Below are 14,228 nucleotides of genomic sequence, written 5' to 3' on the forward strand. Positions count from 1 at the left end.
GACTCATGAGATTTCTTTCTTAGAATACGATAATTCTTGGCTGCCTATGTGGTCTAGAAAGTAGATTATAGGGGATAGCAATTGCATTAAGGCTTCTTCCACATGTTCCTACATTGGCAGCCAAAATCCATCTGCCAATCATGAGGACAAAATAAATGGTATTTCTGCTTCCTAAAGACTGAGGAATAAATTAATTCAGTTAATATTTATTTCTTTTTCCAGTGCTAGGCCCCAAATCAATGCTGTCTGGTAGAACTTTCTGCAATGAATAAACTGTTCTAAATCTTCATTATCCATTATGGTAGTCACTGACCACATGTGGCTGTTGAGGAGTTGGTGTGTGATCAGTGTGACTGAGAAACTAAATTTTAATATAACTTTAATTAATTTTAATATAACTTTACTTAGCTACATGTATGTGGCTAGTGGTTACCATATAGGACAGTGCAATTCTAGAGATATATGTCTGAGCAGGACCAACAGGGTTGTGCCAGCAAAAGTTCATAGCCTAATGGACAATTAAAATAGCAAAGGAGAATAAGTAGAGCAAATGCTTGATACAACGTCATTCTCAACTGTTGCTATTTGAAATGAAGTAGAAGTCACTGGCAGCAAGAAGTATCCAAATCTTGGTGACAGGGAACAATGTCTTCATTTGAATAGTTCTAACAAATATAATACATATACATAAAACTCTAAGAAATATTGAAATATATCAGAAAGTGCTCCCCATAAAAAATCTGCTCCTGACCACCTTACTATGGTCATCATCTAGTTTTTGGCAACATAACTGGCATCACCAGGGATAGGAAACAAGTCAATTTTAGGTCAATATAAAGAAGACATTTCTTTTTCTTAAGTTTCTTTGTTTATTTTGGGAGGAGTGATGTGCTGCGAGCCGGGGATGTGTAGAGACAAAGGAAGAGGGAGAATCCCAAGGAGGCTCTGTGCCTCTCACAAACCATGAGATCATGACAGGAGCCAAAATCAAAGGTATAATGCTTAACCAACTCAGCTACCCAGGTGCTCCCAAGGAAGACATTTCTAACTAAGTTATTTAAAACAGGATGGTGATTTTCTTACCACTACAATTGGTCAAGCAGAGATTAGATGATAAATTTGAATAATAGTTTAGGATGATTCATGTATCACGAAGGAATTTGGATTAGAGCTTGGACAATTTTTTTTCCCCCAAATCTGGTGCTTAGTTGCCTTGTATAAACGGTCCTAGGGACACTGTCCAAAGGCAGTGGACTAGATATTTCAGTCTTAAGAACCATGATGATCTAACCTCCTCTGGTCAATGAATTAATATGGATTAAAGTAAAATTACTTTTTTCACTAGTGTTAATGACAGTAATATAACATAGTTGTTATAGATTAAATGAGATACTAAAACTTCATCAAAAAATGAAAATTAAAACTAAAAACTAAAGCTAAGTAGAAAACACTTAGCCATTCAATGTAATTGGTTTTTTCTATCCTTTAATAATATGAACACACTAAATAAATTTATTTGTGAAGATAATAAAAGTGATAAATATGTAAATTTGACTTCTAAATCCCTTCCACACTTTCCCTCTTTGTAGTCTCCAGATGTACATATTTATGGCTACTTGTATTGTTGCTGTTGTTCAGGAGAGGTTTTATTTGAAACAGAGGGAGGGGAGAAAAAAGGGGGAAGGAGATTGTAAAAGCTAATCAGAAAGAAAGGAAGGAAGGAATTTGCCCATGCTGAAGTAATGATGTTTAGAGAAGATAAATGTCAAACCTGCTTTTAAGGATTATGAGAGGAAATTATTACTTTTTTTTTTCAGTTTTTAAATTTAATTTTGAAAGAGAGAGCACAAGCCAGGGAGGGGCAGAGAAAGACGGAGGCAGAGGATCCAAAGAAGCAGCTCAGTGCTGACAGCAGTGAGGTCCTAGCTCAACTCACTAGCCAGCCGTGAGACCGTGACCTGAGATGAACTCGGAAGCTCAACCCACTGAGCCACCCAGGTGCCCCGATGAAGAAATTATTTAACCAAAGAAACTAACCATATTTCAAGGTATTGTTCCCTATGAAAATTCCTCTAAAAATGGGATGCTTTCAGGGGTGCCTGGGTGGCTCAGTTGGTTTAGTGTCCTACTTTGGCTCAGGTCATGCTCTCCCTCAGGTCATGATCTGGAGGTTCCTGAGTTGGAGCCGTGCATGGGGCTGTCTGCTATCAGCACAGAGCCTGCTTCAGCTTCCATTCCTCTGTCCCTACCCTATGTCTGCCCCTCCCCCCACCCATGCCTGTTCCTGCTTGCTCTCGTGCTCTCTCTCTCTCTCTCAAAAATAAACTTTTAAAAAAAGAGGTTAGAGTGGGAGAGAGCCGAAGCATAAGAGACTCTTAAAAACTGAGAACAAACTGAGGATTGATGGAGGGTGGGAGGGAGGGGAGGGTAGGTGATGGGCATTGAGGAGGGCACCTTTTGGGATGAGCACTGGGTGTTGTATGGAAACCAATTTGACAATAAATTTCATATATTAAAAAAATAAAAATAAAAAAATAAACTTTTAAAACAAATGTAAAGCTTTCGACAGACCAAAGCCAGATTTTGTGAGTAGATCAAAACACTGTGCTTGTGTTAGTGACCTCATTTTACCTTACATTCTTTTCTTCAGCTATTTGCAGTGCACTGCATTTCAAAATGGAAGGTCCGCTTTGTCAGGTGGAAAAGGTAACTGAGCTTATGCAAGATGCATATTTGGCTGCAATGTGTTTCATTTCTGAGCTAACTGATGGAGAAGATGGTATGATTGTGTAGGGATGGGCTGTTCTCCAGGGAATGAAGAAAGAGACAGGGAGAGATGGAGGGAGAGGAAGAGGGACACTTGATAATCTAATTAGAAAAACCAAGGAGCAGAGTGAGAAGGAAAATCAAAACCTGGGTGGTAATACATAAGGACTTACCTATGTAGAATGGTCTAATGGGATATGTAGTTCAAATACATTAGGGCAAAGACAGCATTAGAGGAGACAGTAAATTTGGCTTATTTGAATGATACAGGAACTCAGCAGCACACAGGGACAGTGACAAGTCAGGAGTTGAAGAATGATGTCTTAACACTTGGGAAAATTTACCCTTTTTTTCTTAAATCACACATAAATGCCTTCTTACCTCTGCATAAGTTTCTTTGAGAGATCAGAAATAACTTCTTAACTGAATTGATCTGAATTTGGTCAATATTACTTTCTCCTTCCAGTAAAAAAAGAAAAAGCAGTTCTGGGTGTTCTTCAAGGAATTTAAAGAAAATATTTGGTTTCTTTAAAACCTTTGGGGGTAGTTTGCGAACAAACTGAAATACTGTTAATATATTTACAGACATCTTTTCTTTGATACTCTCACTATCCCATGAAGTAAACAGAGTAAATTCCATTGTCCACATTCATTGTAAAGAGAATTAAGGAAAAACTAAAATAAATGGCTAATATAATGATTTATGTTCATGGTTATTTACCAAATCAGTGACAAAAATGTCACTTTAATACTTTTATAAAGGGGAAAAATGAATAGAAAGTTGTTTTTTTTTTACCATTCCCTTCAAACTTTCAAAGCTACCTCCTAACATGCTTTAAGAAATGGGTGTATACTTTTTGCCAAAGAAGTCAGATATAATTTGATACAAATATCTATCCCTATTTAAGAAATACAGAAGCAGAGAGACTAGTTGATTTCTTCCCCTGCAAGTTTTTTCTGCTTTCTTTAAATCTTTGGTTGGTTGTTTGGTTTTGTTTGTTCATTTTTTTCTCCTTAGGGTAGTTTGATGTGTGTGTGTTTTCTGTCTTTCTTTGGTTAATAAAATGAAATCCAATGTTAGATTTGTATTATTCATAGTACTGCTATGTAAAAATTTACATTTTCATCAGGATATAGGAAGCTTAATAGACCATGACCCTTAATAAAATAATAAAATAAAAATGATGGGGCTTTAATATTACGTGTTCACTTTTAGAGTGGCAGCCAAGACTGTTTTCATGGTGAGGCATTACTAATGTCACTATTCATCTTTCTGTCCTAATTTTCTGTAAATTCGTATTTGAAAAGCCTCAATTATCTAATGAAATCATTTGGAAGTTATTTATTAAAATGTGTAGTTTTCTACAAAACACTCTGGTTTTCCCTTTCATACTGTCAATAGAAATCTGTTCTCCACCAAGGTTTAATGTACATCAATGAATAGCCCTGGAGATAATTCTTTGCCCTTTGGACAATTTTTCATAGCAGAGGGCAGTGCTGTTTGAATTTAAATGACGCTGCACTTGAGGCCAACAGTAATAAGCAAGTTCTCCTAGACTCTCATTACTTTTTTTTATCATCTGAATATAATCATAAGCATTTGATGCTAGCTCCCACAGCCTTCATGTGAATTATAAATATCACATTTAAGTTTCCCTTTAGAAGAGAAACAAGATTTCTGTTGCGGATGAAGCAGTGAATACAGTGAAATAACATGATCTGTTTACCAAAAGTGCTTGCCATTGGAAGAAAGCAATGCCTCGAAAATGGGAATTGGCTTGACAACTCATTATTTAAAAAAAAAAAAAAAAAGAAAAAGAAAAAAAAAATCTTGTCTACACCATGGGATGCATTTCTGAATACAGAATTAACCTATTAGCCCAGTGTCAAAATAAAGCTTCCAACTGAATGCCCAATTACCTATTCAAAAGACCCCCACAAATCATTTGGGCAAAGGCCTTTATGAACAGACCTACCTGAAGGTCAACAGTGGAAGTCTATGATGCAATACGGGGAGGCAAACACACAGAGAATTCAAAACACCCTCCTTTTTATTTCCTCAGTTCCAAACGAAAGGACCTTTTTTATCTACAATTAATGCCACATCTATCCCAGCACAGGCACACCTCAGAGATGTTGAGGGTTTGGTTCCAGACAACCACAGTAAAGCAATACCACAATTAAAAGAGTCAAATGAATTTTTTGGTTTCCCAACACATATAAAAGTTACATTTTATACTGTACTGTGGTCTAGTAAGTGTGCAAGAGCATTATTTCTAAAAATCAAACATAAAAAAATGCAGATACCTTAATTAATAAATACTTTGACGCTAAAAAATGCTAACCATCGTCTAAGCTTTCAGTGAGTCGTTATCGCCACTCACAGATTACCATAACAAATATAATAATAATGAAAAAGTTTGAAATACTGCAAGAATTTCCAAAAGATGACAGAGACACGAAGTGAGCAAATTCTGTTGGAAAAAAAATGATACTGACAGACTGGATCAACACAGAGTTGCCACAAACCTTCAATTTGTACAAAATGCAGTATCTGCAAAGCACAGTGAAATGAAGCACAATAAAACAAGGTATGCCTGTGGACTTTTTTAGTGCATTATTTTATTTTATTTTATTTTTAAAGTTTATTTTATTTCACTTTATTTTATTTTATTTTATTTTATTTTATTTTGAGAAAGAGAGAGAGCAGGGAAGGAGCAGAGAGAGAATCTCAAGCAGGCTCCTCACTGTCAGCACAGTCTGACACAGGGCTCAAAACCCACAACCTGTGAGATCATGATATGAGCCAAAATCAGGAGTCAGATGCTTAACTGACTGAGCCACCCAGGTGCCCCAGTATGCCTATTAGATTTTAATTACAACAGTGGAATTGCATAAAGACTATGTCTACCACCAGCAAAATTTATTCTCTCTAAGCCCTAAGAAATCCTGCCAGACAAGTAAAATAAGTCAAGGATAAATAAATAATCCACTCTAAAGTACACTGCCCTTGATTTAGGTGATTGTCCAAGCCTTGATATCACTACTTGCTGTACGCACATGGCCTATCGTTCTCTGTTCTCGCTAGATTTTTGGTGATGCATCTAATTTCAGTAACGAAAGCCCTGATTATGCCCCCTGCTCATCTGATTTTATGTATGCCTATGCATAAACATGGCATTGTAAAAAAAAAAATGTATCTAAGTAAAGGTTATCAGCCTTTAAAAATTGTAATGAGGCTACCAGGTGAAAAAATAAATAAAAAGGGTCATAACTTGAATTTTATGCAAAAATAATGCAAAATTTCTCTATCTGGAGGTACCACCTTAAATCACTTCTGCTCTGTGAAGACTTTAATTCAGTGTAGCAAAAATACTCTTCAGTTTCCCCCAAAGCTTCCATTTTACCTGGATTAAACTTCAACCTGCCTGCTTTCATTTTATTTCACAGTCACTCAAACACTGAGGGAAATGTGAGAATCAATTTTAAAAGTGTACACCTCAGTGACATTAATAATGATCTACAGGAGTTCCATTTCATCTTAAATTGACCAAGACAATATTCAGGCCAGAAGATCATGAGATCATGAGATCATGAGCAAACGGGTAATTCCCCACATATATCTGACTGAATGATCAATACTTGTGTAAGAAAATTGGTACTATCTTTGTAAAATGTTGATATAGTTAAAATATTGAGCCCAAGAATCAAATTGTCTCTGCTCAGATCTTGAGTTTGCCATTTGTTTGTTCAGTGACACTGGGAATCTAAATCTCAACTCCTCATCCGCAAAATGAGGATCACAACAGTGCCTATTTCAAATGGTAATTGAAGTTTGTGAAATAATTTCAGTTGACTAATTGTGATAGAAACCATAAGGGTCTCAGGTTCTTAGCATACTGCCTGGCAAAACAGTGAGCATGTGTTAAGTGTTAGTTAACTTCTTGTTGTTTTTTTCTGTTTTTTGTTTTTATGAAACTGTTATATTGGTAACTAGACAAGACCCAAATATTTTAACCAATTTCTTTGTTCCATTCTTCCAGATACCACCTCCATTGTGCTCAACCTTCTAAGCTGCTTTATTTTAACTAATTAATTGATATTAGGAATAATCAAGTTTCAGTGAAGGACACAGGTACAAGTCTTAGGGCATTTTATGTTCTGATCTAACTCAGAAGTTACCAAATGGTTTTCTATAAATGGACAGACAAAATATTTCAGGCTTTGAGAGCCACAGAGTCTCTGTTTCAATCAAGTCTGCCATTATAGGGCAAGTAGCTTTAGATGATATATAGGTGATACACACACATATAGGTGTGGCTCTGTTCCATAAAACTTAATCAGTGCAAACTGAATTTGAATTTCATGATTTTCATGTGTCACAAAATATTACTCATCTTTTGAGTTTCTTTTCAACCTTTAGAAAAACAAAGCAAATATAGTCTTAGTCTACACACAGATTGGAGGGGAGCAGTATTTAGCCCTCAGGCTATAGTTTATCTAACTGTTAAAGCCACTATTTCTGCTAAGATTGTTTAAATGCTATATCTTGCATTCAAAAAGCAATTATATATAAATTCTTTCAAAATTCTTGACTATTCAGTAGTCAAATTAATGAAAATACCATATTAATGGTCTAGTATTATATTGTAATATTAACAGTCCTAAGAGTGAACAATGTTAGTTAGATATTATGAACACAATTTGGCACATTCCTTAATTTTATTTCCCCTGAAATGTAGAAATAAAGGGAAATTTAGACATTACTACTGACGTTGTTCACTCTGAGAGAGACAGAGAGAATGTAAACCAGCTTACTTGATCAATTTAATGAAATGTCAATTCTGGAGTTGTCCAATGACATAGCCATTGGAAGAACTGAGGGAGGCAAGATATTTGGAAAGAAAAAAGGGTCTGTCTAGAGGAAAACTCTGATCTTGATTGAGATAGGGAAAAGGATTGGATGTGGATAATCAAATTGGACATTTCAACTTTGGTATCCAACACTGTCTGGTCAATTGTGTGGCTTTGTTTGAGAATTTGGATTGTTCCAGATGGAAAAATAAATGGGACAGATCATCCAATGAATAAAGGAACTCTATTAACTATACATCTATGCTCTATGAAAAATCTCTTGAAGATTCTAGAGTATATTAAGTACCACCCGATATTTATGTTGTCTTGGGGTTCCCCAACACAGAGAATGAGAAAAGAAGAGGAAGATACTAAGAGGGGAAGAAAATGGAAGACAGATCAATGTAAATGGGACCTATACAAGTTTCTATCTGGAACTTCTAGAGCCTGATTATCATTAAGATCATTCAAGATTTCATCTTTGTTGTGTTAACTTGGAAGAGGTTCAAGTTTAGAATACAGATGAATTGCTTAGGAGAACATTCATAGTTCCCTAAAATACACACAGGCAAACTACAATCCAGGAGTTAAATCAACTCACCTCTTGTTGTAAATGAAGTTTACTGGAAGACAGCCATGACTATCCATTTATGTATTAATTATGACTATTTTTGTGCTTTGATAGCAGAGTTGACCAATTTTGACAGAGATTCTATGGTCTAAAATATTTCCTACCTGGTTCTTTACAGAGAATGTTTATATCCCGCCCTAAAATCTTACTATTCCAAGTGCATTCTGTTGACCAACAGCATCTGCATCACAAGAAAAATGGCTAGAAATGCAAACTCTTAGGCCCCCCCTTCAAATCTACTGAATCAGAATCTACATTTTAACATGATCCCCAAATGGCATAATATTAATGACTGAAAAGAACTGCCCTAAAATAATTTCTTTTTGTTGACATATACATGAAACGAGATGTAGGGGGACATGATGTTTACTATTTGTGAAGAGTCCCATTTCTGGCATGCATTTGTGAAGATTAGACTTTCATTGCTCTCTCAACTGGATGAAACTTTGGTATTCATAAAAGTTACATTTCATAATCCTCAATCCAAACTTCTGATATGAAGATTACTATATCAAGAGGTCAAAACAAAGGCTGAAATATATGTAGCATAGAATATTCTAATAACTCATAAATTACCATCTATGAGTCTTGAAAAGAAGGTCTCCTTTAAATTACCAACAGGCAACGAATGTACTACAACTAGCATGTGAGTTCACGTTCAGAAACTGTCTCATTTAAATGCTGTTCAGCTACAATAATAATATTTTTAAAACTGTTTACAGTTTTGTAGTTTAATCAATCTGAAGAGTTTTATTTTTATACTTCAGTCTCTTAATCAGATGTAAAGACAGAACTTGCATCTCATTAGCACAAGTACATGTTAAAAAGGAAAACACAGAAATGCGCTTTCTTGGCTGATGGACATGTAGCTCTATTTAATAGATACTTTATATTTAAGTATTTTATTATTAAGCTTAGTTCAGTATAAAAGCACATTTTCAATGTCATGAATACATAGCATGAATGATGTGACAAGCAATTTGCATTTATATAGCACCTTTCAAAGGTTTAGGAATGCAAAGCAAAGCATAAATGCTTGTGTAACTTTGCAATTAAGAATTCACTTCTAATTACTCCTACTTAAATGTGCAGTCTCTTTTTAATCACAACATTTTTACACCTGTGGGTAAGTGCTCTGACAGAGCCTTAGCCTTATCTCCAAAGCATGCAAACTGCATGACTGGGTTTTGTAATGAAAGCTATGTTTGCCAGGGGGGAAATGATCACAGTCATGTAGTGCCAGTAACAATATAAAAGCATAGCTATATTTAAAGGCATTATTCTTTTAGGTTATGTACTCATTCATATCAACACCCCCCACCCCCCAAAACACACAAACGCATGTCCAGCTCTGGAGCAGGCACGAGTTTTAGGCCCAGATACACTTCTGCTACCACCAGGAAGTCAAGAGATGAGATCTGAAAACCAGCTTGTAAACGTATGCTTGCCTGTAGTAAATCTTCAGCTACTGGAGCTACAATTGCTAGCATGTGTGAGATTCCTAGTTTTCTTGTATAACCAAGGGACCAGTAAATAATATGATGTTTTTAAAAAATGATATCCTGCTACTAGGGGAAAGCACAATTCAGCTGCAACATATGGTTCTGGAGGGCTACAGACTCGTAAATGGGGTTGAAGAAAGAAAAGCAATTCTGGGAAGGTGGTTGTAACTAAAGAGAAGGCCCTGGTGACAACCATCTACATAACCGACTGCAGTAAAGCATGAAGCTCCATTTTCAAAAGCTGATTAGAAAGAAGATTTATTAAGAACCTATGATGATCTGGGGACCAGTGTAACACAAATAGACAAGGCATGGATCCTGCACCTTGAAAGGCTGCCAATAAGCAGCAGAACCGGGTGAGCCAAGAAGCAAATACATTTCAAAATTCATAGTCAGTCACGAAAAATTAGAAGAAATCAGAAGTTCCTGGATTTTCAATAAAGTATTAATTGTGTGAAAAGGAACTCTAAAATTGACTGTCCACTTTAAAAATAAATATCGAGTCCTTCCAAGATACCAGATATTGTGTTCATCTCAGATGATTAAAATGAAAACAATCACAGCAATAATAACAACAACAACAATAATAATAAAGATGATGATCATAAAGGGGTCTTGGGGAAATCACATAACACTTCCTGCATTCAGGAGAGTCACAGGATAGAGGGCATGGGAGAAATAACTAAACACTATAATGTATTCTTTTATAAGCTTGTGTGGAGTGCTCCGAGAGCAGAGAACAGGGAATATTTAATTCTGCTGGTCTTTGGGAAAGGCTTCAGAGAGACAAGGACATTTCAGGAGAAATGTGAAATACTAGTAGGATTCTGCCGGCCACAATGTTGGTGAGAGAGAGAGTAATATCAGGGAGTAGGAACATTCCAATATGAATATTCACACAAATTCTTTGTATGACCCTTGACTTCATACCTAAGCATTGTCGTAACAGCACGTTAATTGGGAGTACAGGTTCAAAAGTCAAATTGTCTCTATTCAAGTCTAAATGTGTGACTTTGGACAAGTTAGTTAACCTGCCTGAGTCTCAGTTTCCTCACCTGTGTAATGGGGAACAGATAGAATATACCTCTGAGGATCACTGTAAGAACTGAACAGCACTTTTTTTGACATATGACTAACATTTAGTAAATACTAGCTGTTGGTTTTGCTTTGTTTTGTTTTGTTTTACTTCTGTATCTTTTTAGGTAAAGCTAGAGCCATTACCAGTATATGGTGAATGAAGCATGAAAATAAGCCCCCCCCTCCCCCCACCTAGTACTTTAGGAAGCCCATCTGTTGCTAGTTTCTGATGGGAAAGATGATGGTGCTGCCATTTGAAAAGTAAAACACAATACCCTTTAAGTCTGCTTCTTTTCCCACTCCCATTTCCAGTACACATATTTAGTCTTTACAATTATCATTATGAGGAAGATAGTATTATTATTATATCCACTTTACGAATGGGGACTGAGCCTAAGAAATAAAATGATTCTGCAACTTCAAGAGCCAGGAACTCGTGAAGCCATGATTAACATTTAGGTGTTCTAACTAGGGAAACCAAGTATTAACCACTTTACTGAAATGTCCTAAGATAGTTTGGTCCAAAATAATCACCCCTCAGGAACTGAAGCATCAAAGGAGCTCAGATTCCATTTCCAGCAGGGGTGGGGGTGAGGGGTGGTCTAGAAATTCTGAAAGACTCCTCTAACTAAAATCCTTAAAAATACTGGATTGAAAAACTTTTGGTGAGTTTGTCACAAATGGAAGGAATCTGCAGAGAGCAAGAATTATGTGAAAACAGGGATACTAGGAGATAAATGATCCATGAAAAGTTTTCAACAAGAAAATTTCTATTGACTCTGGGAGATTTTAAGCTACAATTTTGACGGCCACATAGTGTAGGAGACAGAGGTAAAGACTAAAGTTCACCAAACATGAGTAGCCTAATAGATAATTTACTCATATAACTAAGGTCCTCAAAGGAAATCACGAAAGAAGTAAGAAGAGCCCATTTGCCAGGGCTATATGACTCCATAATACACAGCACAAAGAACTGGAATAGATGAGACAATGATTACGATAGTTAGGAGCCATTTTGCTAGTTTCTTCCATGCTGACAAACCAACAGAATTGTTCATGCAGTAGTGTTCTTTTATTTGTCTTCATCCAAGATCTTACTACATGAATACCAGACTGCTATTGTATGGAAAGTTACTTGAACTTTCACTGTAGACTTATTGGCTAACCAATACTAATTTCTGACAATAACAACTACAACAACAAACATACCAGAAAGAAGAATCAGTCTCCAGCCTTATACATTTTTTTATCTATTCTCTAGAAATGCTCACCAGACTTAATAATTTTGTTTCAGAACTAACATTCTTAATTTAAATGAATTTTAGAAGTTAAAATTAATTCTCAATGAACTTTTGGCTTTATATTTTCTCAAATAGACAGCACCTCAAATCTCACTCCAATGATATCTCTCCATGTCATTTTTTGTTAATTACAGGTATACCTCAGACATATTGTGGGTCAAATTCCAGACCACTGCAATAAAGTGAGTATCACAATAAAGCCAATCAAATATTTTGGTTTCCAGTGCATATACGAGTTATGTTCACCTCACACTGTTGTCTGTTCAGTGTACAACAGCATTAATTCTAGAAAAACAATGTAGATACCTTAATTAAAAATTACTTTGTTGCTAAAAAAATGACTTTTTTTTACCATTATGTGAGCTTTCAGTGAGTCATAATCTTGTGATGGTGGAGGGTCTTACCTCAATGGTGACGGTCACTGACTGATCAGGGTGGCAGTTGCCAAGGGCTGGAGTGTCTGTGGCAATTTCTGAGAAGACAACAATAAAGTTTGCTGCATTAACTGACTTTTCCTTTCAGAAACAATCTCTCCATAGCATGTGATACAGTTTGACAGCATTTTGCCCTCAGTAGAACTTCTTTCAAAATTGGAATCAATCCTCTCAAATGCTGCCACTGCTTTATCAATTAAGTTTATGAAACATTCTAAATCCTTTGTTGTCATTGCAACAATCTTCATAGCAGCTTCATAGTTTCTATCTCAAGAAACCACTTTCTTTGCTCATCTATAGGAAGCAACTCTTCAATCACTGAAGATTTATCAAGATGTTGAGGCAGTTCAGTACATCTTCAGTCTCCACTTCTAATTCTAGATCTTTTGCTCTTTCCTCCACATCTGTGTTACTTCATCCACTGAAATCGTGAACTCCTCAAAGTCATCCATGAGGGTTGGGATCAACTTCTTCCAAACTCCTGTTGATGTTGATATTTTGACCTTATTCCATAAATCATGACCTTATTCCATAAATCTTAATTGTATATGAAATGTTGAATCCTTTCCAGAGATTTTCATTGACTTTGTCCAGATCCACCATGTGAATCACTACCTATGGCAGCTATAGCCTTATGAAATGTGTTTCTTAAATAATAAGATTTGAAAGGTGAGAGAACTCCTTGATCCATGGGCTGCAGCTTGGGTACTGGGTTAGCAGGCATGAAAACAACACTAATCTCATTGTACATCTCTATCAGAGTTCTTGTGTGACCAGGTGCATTAACAATAAGCAGTAATATTTTGAAAAGAATTTTTTTTTCTTAGCAGTAGATCTCAACAGTGGGCTGAAAGTATTCAGTAAACCATGTTGTAAACAGACATGCTGTTATCCCGGCTTTGTTGTTCCACTTATAGAGCATAGGCAGAGTAGAATTAGCATAATTCTGAAGAGCCCTAGGATTTCTATAATGGTAAGTGAGCACGGGCTTCAATTTAAAGTCACCAACTCCATTGGCCCCTCATAAAAAAGTCAGCCTGTCCTATAAAGCTTTAAGCCAGGCACTGACTTCTCCTCTCCAGCTACAAAAGTCCTAGCTGGCATCTTCTTCCAATAGAAGGCTGTTTCATCTCCATTGAAAATCTGTTGTTTAGTGTAGCCAACTCATGACTGGTCTCAGCTAGATCTTCTGCATAACTTGCCTCAGTTTCTACATCAGCACTTGCTGCTTCACCTTACACTTTTATGTTATGGAGATGGCCTCTTTCCTTAAGCTTCATGAACCAACTTCTGTTTGCTTCAAACTTTTCTTCTGCAGCTTCGTCAGGAAAGAGTTAGGGCCTTGCTCTGGAACAGGCTTTGGCTTAAGGGAATTCTGTAGCTGGTTTAATCTTTTTTTTTAAATTATTTATTTATTTTTTAAATTTACATCCAAGTTAGTTAGCATATAGTGCAACAGTGATTTCAAGAATAGATTCCTTAATGCCCCTTAGTAATTCAGCCCATTCCCCCTCCCAAAACCCCTCTAGAAACCCTTTGTTTGTTCTCTATCTTTAAAAGTCTCTTATGTTTTGTCCCCCTCCCTGTTTTTATATTATTTTTGCTTCCCTTCCCTTATGTTCATCTGTTTTGTCTCTTAAATTTCTCATATGAGTAAAGTCAT

This window comes from Panthera leo, chromosome C2 (assembly GCF_018350215.1).
Source record: "Panthera leo isolate Ple1 chromosome C2, P.leo_Ple1_pat1.1, whole genome shotgun sequence".
In the NCBI taxonomy this organism is placed as follows: Eukaryota; Metazoa; Chordata; class Mammalia; order Carnivora; family Felidae; genus Panthera; species Panthera leo.